This window comes from Nannospalax galili, unplaced genomic scaffold, assembly GCF_000622305.1.
Source record: "Nannospalax galili isolate Female #2095 unplaced genomic scaffold, S.galili_v1.0 scaffold41, whole genome shotgun sequence".
Taxonomy (NCBI): Eukaryota; Metazoa; Chordata; class Mammalia; order Rodentia; family Spalacidae; genus Nannospalax; species Nannospalax galili.
The window spans coordinates 2,754,323-2,764,158 of NW_008344991.1; positions in this window are offsets into that span (position 1 = coordinate 2,754,323).

Below are 9,836 nucleotides of genomic sequence, written 5' to 3' on the forward strand. Positions count from 1 at the left end.
CATTATATATATTTTTTGAAGCAAAGTTACTAGGTCTGCAATTCAAAAAATATTGATAATTGATTAAAATGTGGCAATATTTACATACATATTTTCTGTTATTAAAATGTCCAGACCAGGGAATGGAGAAATGGCCAGTTGTTAAGAACACTTGCTGCTCTTGCAGAGGACTTGGGTTTAGTTCCCAGCATCCATATGGTGACTTATAAGCATCTGTAACCCAGCTCCACAGGATCTGACAACATCTTCTGGCCTCCATAGGCACAAGGCATGCTTGTAGTATACATACTGCTACATGAAGGCCAACATTCATACAGATAAACTAAACAAAACCAAAACCAAAATATACCCACACCAGCTATCATGAAGGGTTCTTTAACTGAAGCAAATAAAATGTTGACCCAAACTTCAAAGACGATGACCATGGCAAGGTCTGGCCAGAAAAGGCCAGAATCACCTATTGCTTTTTTTCTCACCTTCATGTGTGAGCATGTTCCAGGATACTGAGTTGCTTTCCTTTGTCTTTTCCATTTGCTCAATGTGGGATTGACATGCTTGGCTCGAAGTTTGCCAGAATTCTAGATTTCTCTGGACTTTCCAGGTATTAGTGCCATGGATCTTGAGTTCTCTGTTTAATTGACCTGGTAACTTCTGAAGTTCTGTAATCTTCCACATGCTGAAGAATATGCTCTGGAGTAGATTTTATTTATTTTTATGTTACATGTATGAATACTCTGCTTAGTGCATCACATATGCGCAATGCCTGAAGAGGCCCAAAGAGAGCACTGGAGTCCCTGGAACTAAAGTTATAGATGTGGGTGTTGGGAATTCAACCCAGGTCATTTGAAAGAGCAGCAAGTGCTCCAGGCCTCTAGAGTATATTTAAAATATTTTATTTATTATTTTTATTTTATGTGTATGAGTGCATTGCTTGCACGCAGGTAAGTGCACCTGTGTTGTGCAATGCCTGTGGAGGTCAGAAGAGGGTGTCAGATCCCCTGGAACTGGAGTTACTGCCAGTTGTTAGCCATCATGTGGGTGCTGGGAATCGAACCTGAGTCCTCTGTAAGAGCCGTCAGTGCTCTTAACCACTGAGCCATCTCTCCAGCCCCTAGAGTAGATTTTAAAGCCTGGTAAATGGCTACATTCTCAATGGATTCAACTTGCATTCCTAAACAGAAAGGTGCTTTGTTTGCACTCTTACCCTGAGCTGTGTATCCATTCCACATAGTCTCTGTCAGATCTCTGCTGGTGTTTTCCAGATCACCGTGATGACCGCCGTCCTCCCATGGAAACTCTTGAACAGTATCTCAATGCTTACTGCAGTTTTCTTCAAATTTCTTATTTTAAACTCCCTGGTATGAGCCAGGCCACTGGAATTGGTCAGGCCTGGACCAGAATCAGCCAGGCCAGGCATCAGATGCCTGGAAACTTACAGTCGTCTTTGCCATCGTCTCCTTCACCTTTTCTTCCTCCTTGCTTATCTGGTCTGCTGCAACAGAACTCGTCATTCTTTCCCTTATTTTGACTCTATCGGTTTAGCTCAGGCTTTCACTGTTGGGCATGGCTATTACGTGGATGGATCTAATTTCTTCAGTTCTACACCTACAGCTTCTAATACATCTCGTTTATCCCTGGTTGACTGATTTCTCTTGTGTATTGCTTTAATTTCCCCATCTGTCATTGCTTCTTATGCAAAAAAGAAAAAAAAATCTACCAAGCTTGATCTAAGCCTTTCACATAACACTATTTAATATTGCACAACTTCTTTAATTTGATTAGTTCAGTGTCTCCTGAAGTTGATACTTCCTACTGATGACACTTGAGATGTTCCTTTGGTGGCACAGGAGCAAACTTCGAAAGATGAAAGAGAACTATTTGTGCATAGAAAGCAGCCAATGGACAGTTGCATAACTGGTCTAAGCACTGAGACTAAGACTGAGTGTTCAGCCCCAAATGGGACATCTATATCACCTCACCACCACCAAGGCTCAGTGAACATTGTGGAGTAAAAGGTCAAAGAACTGTAAGAGCCAGAGGATGAGGAAAAGTGCTGTGAGATGCTGTCTTCTCAACATGACATGGCTACCACGCACATGAACTCACAGTAGCTGTTGCTACCCACACAAGACCTTCACAAGATCAGTCATCCAAAATTCCAGCATAGTTGGGGTAGATGATCCCACACTGAGGTGCTATTGCAGTAGATAGTTACTGAGAGAGGGAAAATTTATTGAGGGTGAGGCTATTAATAGCTTTTACATTCTACAGTGGATGGCTTCATATTTATGTACCCATAGGCAGTACTAACTGAGTTCAAACAATATTCTATTGCTGTTGCTCTTGGATATCTGCCAGGACTTGAAGGTAAGATACTATTGCTGAATATACTACACACCCGAGTTATAGAACAAGCAAAGAGAAATCAAGCTTGTAATGACCTCAAAGCTTCATCTCTACTGGCTAGATTTCATAGTACTAGAAAGTGCTATGCATGCTACTGGAAGAGAACAGAAATCATCAAACTTACCAAGTTGCAAACCCTGCAAACAACAGTAAAGGCTGGCCTGGTAAGATATGCCCAAGGTTTCCATAGCGACATGAATGTTATTGGAGTAACCAACCACTTTATGGTTGGATTTAATGCCCACTTCACAAGATGGAGTCCATACTTGGCACTGTTATCTAGCTGTGGTTAGACAGGTCACAGGCTGTAGGAAAGAACCGACTAGCATTATTCTGCTAAATGGACATAGTATGAAACTGACTCCTAATGACTTATTTTTATATCCATAGATTAATGCATCTCTCAACTCTCACCAGAGAAGCTTTGTCCTACAACAGATGCAGATTAACACAAAGACCCACACTTCACCATGAAGAAAATGAGAGACTGTGAAGTTCTCAGCCCTAAATGGGACACCTCTATCATACCTTCTCCTCCGAAGACTCAAGGATCATTGTGTTAGAGGGAATAGAAAGATTGTGGGGCTGGAGAGATGGCTCAGTGTTTAAAAGCACGGACTGCTTTTACAGAAGACCTGAGTTTGGTTCCCAGCACCCAACTGATAACTAAAAACTATCTGTAACTCCAGTTCCAGGGAATCGATGCCCTCTTTTTACCTCCATGAGCATTGCATGACATGAGTGCACTTACATACATGTAGGCAATACACTCATATACATAAAATAAAAATAATAAAATATTTTTAAAATTGCAAAAGCCAGAGGTGGTGGAGAACACAAGGAAACTGTATTTTCCAGATGCTGTAGGAAATTTGCACAAATGAATCCACATTGCTTGTAATAACATGTACAAGACCTACACAAGACCAAGCCAGACAAACCCCAGCATTTGGGGGAGGCGGGCAGGAAACTCCACCCCTAGTTGAGGAACTATTGGCAACTGATAGCTACTGGGAGAGGGAGAGTCAGTTGTTTGAAGGGTGTGAAGCTGGGTAGGTTGACTAAGGTCCAAGTGATAGATTCACACCCAAGAGCATTTGGGGAACACAAGACTCACCATGCCTTTAAAAAATAATAACACAGTGAGAAACATTTCAGTATACAAATTTGATTTGATAGGCCTTAACATATATGACAGAATGCATGAAATCTGGTGGGGGGCTTTAGAAGGATGTGAATGGGGGAGGGGGTCTAAATATGATTAATATTTACTGTGTGGGAGTAGTAAGGTGGTGATGGAGATGGGGAAGGGGATCTGAATATTATCAAAATATATTGTATGAAATTCTTAAAGCATCAATAAATTTTTTGAAAAAGACATGGTGTTGGGAGGGGTATGTTGAGGGAAGACATTGGAGAGTTAGGGAGAAAATGGGGTGTAGATTGATCACATTTCATTGTATACATGTAAGAATTTCTCAAAAATAAAGAGAAAGATGAAGGCAAATAAAAAAGTATATGCAAGATAAAGTAGAAAATGCACATACACCTCAAATTTATAATTTTGCAGAATTTTTGTTACTTAGATTAAATTTTAAGTACTGAAGTGCTTTGTTTGTTAATGTTTTTTGAAATGTTGTCTCACTCTGTAGCCCTGCCTCAGCCTCTTGAGTTTGAGGACTATAGATATGCAAAGTATACCTGGCTTTTAAAGTTTTCTATAAAAATGACTAATTTAAACAAAACATTAAATAATACAAAAGCACCAAAGTGATAGATCAGTAGCTGTCACCCACAAAAGTGGAATATGTTATTTTCATTTTCTGGAATATTCCAAGGAAGATTCTAAGTCCTCCTTTTAGGCCTAATTTAATTTCAAAATTCTTCATGACGTCTATAGTGTCAAAGCTGCTGGAGAAACCTAGCATAAAGATGAGGAACACAGGCCATTGCTTCTCATGAACATGAGTAGTGTACGAACACAAGGTTTTGTTGACTAGTGACTGAGCATTGATGTGGCAGTTCCTGCTATGCGGGCTAATGCGTCCAGTGGCAAAAGAAAAACAAAAGCTAGAATCAGCCCTAAAGGGAAGGATCTAGGAGAACTGAACTTTCAACTGAAATCCAATCAAGCAACTTCCTGCTGAATGTTGGACAACTGAAATTGAGAATCAGTGTGACTGAGGAGGGTCACAGTTGCAGTCTTCCTGCTTCTGTCCTCCGTTGCTAGCACCACTTCACCCTCATCCGTCATCCTGTGTCTCTGAGTGGAGTCCAGGGACCAGGAGCCAGTCTTAAGTGACTAGGATGTGAGCCACCAATAGATCTGGGAGATAAGAATTAACATGTCAAGGTGCTGGTGTAGTTTTCCTGGTCTATACTAGAAACTAGTCTGGAAACTAGTTCCAGACTGTGAGAAAGACATCCCAAGCAGCAACCAGGGCTGTTTCTTTCCGTCCCAATGCAGACGTATGGGCTATTTCCACAGTTAAATACAGAATGTTTATTCTTTCCCCTGCACTTTCTTCCTCTGAATCTGGAACTCTTTTTTTCCATGACTGCATCGGGGTGTCTTCCTCACTGATAAGGTGTCTTTGAGGCATCCGTCCCTCTCTTTCTGGAATTAAATCAGTCAGTTGTCAGATCAGTTTTTCACTGATTTCTTATAAAATCATGCAGCTGGTTGTTTTCAATCTTTATCAAGAGGAGGAAATTCAAATAAAATCAAGGTGTATGTATGTGCTAGTGAAAAGTCAGAACTGGGATTGGGCATCCCATTCTTCACCTCTGCCCTGAGCAAGCCTGGAGTACTGTAAAGCCTACTTAGTTCATGAGTAACATGAAGAGCTTCCAACTCAATGAATTTGAAGGATGCGTTTATCTAAGTCTTACTGCAATGTTTCCCAGCTTTCCCTCTGATTCTGTGGATCCAGAGCTGGATGCCTGACAACACATGCTTCAACTGATGTGACAGTTCCACTGGAGAGACAGGGGTGAGGTTGAACCCAACTACTTACAGTACTCTTGGCACTGAAAGGGAAAGGCAACCACTTTTATTAGTTCTAGTTTGAGTAAGAAATAGTCATTGTTTTGAGTTGGGACCAGAAGAAAGGAGTGGATGAAGTAATGGTCTCTTTGCTTCCCCAAGCAGGGACATCAGACTTTAGCTCATAATAGTAATCCATAGATTGGCATTGAGAAAATCTAATCCTAACCCCTTGGACATTTCAAGTCGAGAAGTGAAGGTAGGTAGAGGTTTATCTTCTGCCTCGTGCAGGTTTTACATGAAACCTGCTGAATGCCTCTGGTTTAAGTCCTACTGTTTTATTTCCAGTCAGTGCTGATATACTTTACAGATGTATGGTGTTCATCACTGAAGGCACTTGGGCACATATTATATTCATATGTGTGCAGTGGGAAAAGTTTACAACTTTATGTTTTTGAGGAAGCTTAGCTTTAACTTCAGGATACTTTAGGTTGTTATTCTGTTTGTGCATCTGACAAGTCTAATAGTCTGGCAATTGTGATCTGTCATTTCATTATTTACTAAAAATCTAATTCAGACAGGAGATATTTGAAGATAAGCTCTTCTTTTTTAAAAAATATATTTTATTTTTATTTCATTTATATGAGTGTATTGCCTGGATCTACAGAAGTTCACCTATGTTGTGCAATGCTCACAGAGATCAGAAGACGGCATCAAATCCCCTGGAATTGGGGTTAGGGATGGTCATTAGCTGCCATGTAGGTACTGGGACTTGAACTCGTGTCTCCTGCATGAGCAGCCAGTGCTCCTAATTGCTGACTCGTCTCTTCAACCCCAAGATAATTTCTTCTTTACAGGAACTTGGAGAAGCCTACCAAGTGGTCATTCAATTTTCTAAGACAAATTTTAAGGAAAAACACATTAAGAGCAAAAACAACAAACCTTGAAGCATCACACTTTTCTCACAAAATATATTCCAAAGCTATAGTAATCAAAACAGTAAGGTACAGGCTTGAAATCATACATGTAGACTAGTACAGAGAAGAGAGCTCAGGGGCTGGAGAAATGGCTCAGAGGTTAAGAGCACTTGCTGCTTTTATAGAAGTTCCCAGTACCTACTTCATGTAGTTCATACCTGCTGATAATTCCAGCTCCAAGGGATCTAATGCCCTGTCCCAGCCTCCATGGATACCTGCACTCACATGTACATCTACACACACAAATAGATATATGCAAAATTAAAAATAAACCTGAAAAAGAAAACAAGAGAGAGCTCAGAAATGAATTTATGTGTTTAAAGCCAATTCATTTTTAATAAAGGCACCAAAAGCACACCATGAGGAAAGATTACCTCTTCAATGAATAGTGTTGGCAAGACTGGATGCCCATGTGAAGGAAGAAATTAAACCCTCATCTCACAACATATGTAAAAACTAAAATAGACCAAAGACTTAAATTTGAGACCAGAAACTGCAAAAACTACGAGAAGAAAGCTTTTTCACTGAGAAAAAGCTCTGTGACATTGCTCTGGGTAATGATTCTGGGGTGTGTGTGTGTGTGTGTGTGTGTGTGTATAAAAGCATAGGCACCAAAAAAAAAATGAACCAATGGGATTGTATTAAACTAAGAAGCCCCTGCACATAATGAAATAAACAGCAAAGTGAAGAAATAGTACACAGAACAGGAAACGTATTTTAAAACTATACATTTGATAAAGGCTCATTGTTCAAAAAATATACAAAGAACTCAATTAAGTTTGATTCCGTAGGACCCACATGGTGGAAGGAGAGAACCCACTCCCACAGGTAGTCTCTGACCTGTACTCCCATGCACACAACACACAAATAAGGAAATAAATGTAATAAAATATATTTTCAGTTTCTCTCTTGAGATTATTTACTGTCTATAATTTAAATGCCTCCTTCTTTTTAGTACTTTTGAGACAGGGTCTACCTGTAGCTGGCCTGGAACTCGCTATGTAGACCAGGCTGGCCTTGAATTCACAAAATGTGCCTGCCTCTGCCTCCTGAGTGCTGGGACTAAAGGTGTCTACCACTATGCCCAACTAAATGCCTCCCCTGTGTTTTTTTTTTTTTAATTAGAAAAGACAACCAAAAGAATCGACTGCAGTACAAATATCAATATTTTGGTCTGTTTCTTTCTAATCCCATTTTTTTCTGTATAAATTCATGTAGTTGTATAGTTATTCTATAATGGAATTTAAATTGTATTTATGATATTGCATATAATATGTATATGTTATATATAACCATATATGTATTTTGTAATCTGCATCTATTTGTTAGAAATATATCAGCATCTATTTTGGTGAAAAGTCATTGGAGAGCATCAATTATGATGGTTGTACTTTCCTTATTGAAATAATACATTATTTAGTTTAAAATTAAAAAGAACCCTTGGTTTTATAGCCCAGGAATAAGGAACTTAGAACTAGGCAAGGACCTGGGTAGTCCTCAAGAGAGTCCATTCGCATAGCCAGCATTCATGTAAAGAAACGTTCAAAGTCATTAGTCAACAGGGAAATAAGAATTGAATAAGGTTGTCTCACACTTGTTAGAATGGCTACCACAAAGAAAGGCAAGGTACACAAAGGGTTTGTGAAAGCAAGCTTTTAAATAATGTTTCTGTTAAGGACAATAAGCATGGCCATTATGAAAAAGCATAGAGCTTCTTTGAAAAATATAGACCCACCATATGTTTCAGCCATCTCATCACTCCACATAGCCAAAGGAATGGAAATTAGTATATCAGAGGTGTCTACAGTCCTGTGTTTATTGCAACACTATTCACCATAGCCAATAATATATGAATGGATATGAAAAATGGATAATGGAAAATGGATACACAATGGACTATTTAGATTTAAGAAAGGGGAAGGTCCTGATACTTAAGAAACATTTATTTATTTTTAATTTTATGTGTATTGCTTGCATATACGTAAGTGCACCTATCTCATGCAATGCCCACGGAGGTCAGAAAAGGGCGTTGGATTCCCTTGGAACTGGAGTTATGGTCAGTTGTAGCTGCCATCTGGGTCCTGAGAATCAGACCCAGGTCCTCTACAAGAGTAGCCAGTGCCCTTAACACTGAGCCATCTCTCCAGCCCCCAGAAAGGGGAAAGTCCTGCTACTTTTAACAACTGAATAAACCTGGAGGACCTGATATTAAGGGAAACAAACCAAGTATGAAATACTGACTTTGATATGTAGAACCTAAAATGTTGATTCACCAAAACGGTGAGTGAAATGCATTTGAGGAATGTATTAGTGACATGTTGACCAGATGATATAAAAGTTCAGTTAGGAGTAAGCTTGAGGATCTTCCATACAACACAATGACTCTTGTCGATGTCAATGTATTTTATTAATGATAATTGGCAAATGAGTGTCTTTTAAGTGTTCATATGACTAAAGGTTCTAATAATGTGACTTTTGTTAACTGATTCAATGTGGCCATTCCACAATGTATGTATGTTTCAAAACATCATTATGTATTTGATGATTACATGTGTCTACCAATTAAAAATAAAGAAGAAAAATATTTGGGAGAAAAAGTCTTAACACTTGTTAAGTATTAGCATTCGTCTCTTTTCTGTGCGTTCAGTGCCTCCTCAACACAAAAAGATCTTTTCCCCTCTTCATAAGACCAGCAGTGATAGCAGTGAGTGGGTACCACTTGTTGGGCAGTCACTGAAGACAAAGAGTTTGGCATATTAATTCATGCATTCCTCTCAACCAATCCATAGTATAGTGTTTTCTTCAAACTACTTTATTATTTTTATTTATGTGCATGAATGTATTGCCTGCATGTATGTAAATGCACCTGTGTCACGCAATGCCCTTCGAAGTCAGAGAAGGGTGCCAGATCCCCTGAAACTGGAGTTGGGATGGTTGTTAGCTGCCATGTGGGTGCTGGGAACCAAACCTAGGTCTTCTGTAAGAGCACCCAGTGCTCTTAACCACTGAGCAATCTCTCCAGCTCCCAATATAGGCCTTTTTATTTTGAGACTTGGAGGTTATGCATCCAGTCCAAGGTCATACACAAAATAATACTGGCTTTCCTTCCTCTAAAGAATATACGTACCATTTCTTATATTATGCAGAAGAGAGGCAAGTATTTCCATATTAATGATGTGCTGCCTTTTTGCTAAATTTGTTTTTATGAACATGTTCTGTCTACATTTGACAGTAGTGAGCATGTGATTTTCTCTTGTATAATTTCCTTTCTAGAAGATTGAGATCTTGCCTGATAGTTTTGTACACTCCTCATTCCCAATATCAACACACACACACACACACACACACACACACACACACACACAGCCCTGTGGAAGACAAGAATATTTCTGACTCAGCACTAACTTGCCATCCTTGTAGCAGCGCATCTGACTGTGAGCAGAAAGTCACAAAGCAAATCCTTGGGA